This window comes from Wasmannia auropunctata, unplaced genomic scaffold, assembly GCF_000956235.1.
Source record: "Wasmannia auropunctata unplaced genomic scaffold, wasmannia.A_1.0 LD287999.1, whole genome shotgun sequence".
NCBI lineage: Eukaryota > Metazoa > Arthropoda > Insecta > Hymenoptera > Formicidae > Wasmannia > Wasmannia auropunctata.
Window position 1 is genome coordinate 1 of NW_012074891.1, and position 647 is coordinate 647.

The window sequence follows — 647 nt, forward strand, 5'->3', positions numbered from 1 at the left end:
AAAACATACACGAATCAATTTTGAATTGCTGACTGACATGATATGGTCATGTTCGTCGAACGCGGTATACGCGGCGGTCTGAGTCAATGTTCCAAGAGATACGCGCGAGCCAACAATGAGTACATGCAGTCATACGATTCATCGAAACCGTCATCATATTTAATGTATTTCGATGTAAACAATTTATACGGCTAGGCAATGTGTCAACCATTACCGTACAGAGATTTTCAATGGGTCAACGACGTAACAAATTTTAATGTTGCATTAGATTCCCCGATAGGCTACATTTTAGAAGTAGATTTGGAATATCAGCAAAATCTTCACGAGGCGCACACTGACCTACCGTTCTGTCTGACGCGCGATAAGCCGCCCGACAAGCGGCAGGACAAGCTCCTCGCAACCGTATACGATAAGAAGCGTTACGTCATACATTATCGCACTCTGCAACAGTGTACTCGTCACGGCCTCCATATCTCAAAATTCATCGCGTATTGCAATTCGCGCAATCCCCATGGCTTCGTGATTATATCGAACTAAATATGAAATTTCGAACATTAGCCACGATGAATTTGAAAAAATTTGTACAATAATGAATAACGCGTATTTGGCAAACCATGGAGAATGTGCGCAATCACGTTGATGTGCGG

The 647-nt window shown here is 42.7% G+C and overlaps 1 pseudogene; it reads left to right on the forward strand.

Moving 5' to 3' along the window:
* Positions 1-42: 42 nt before the first annotated feature.
* Positions 43-537, forward strand: LOC105461450 (annotated as a pseudogene).
* Positions 538-647: the final 110 nt, after the last annotated feature.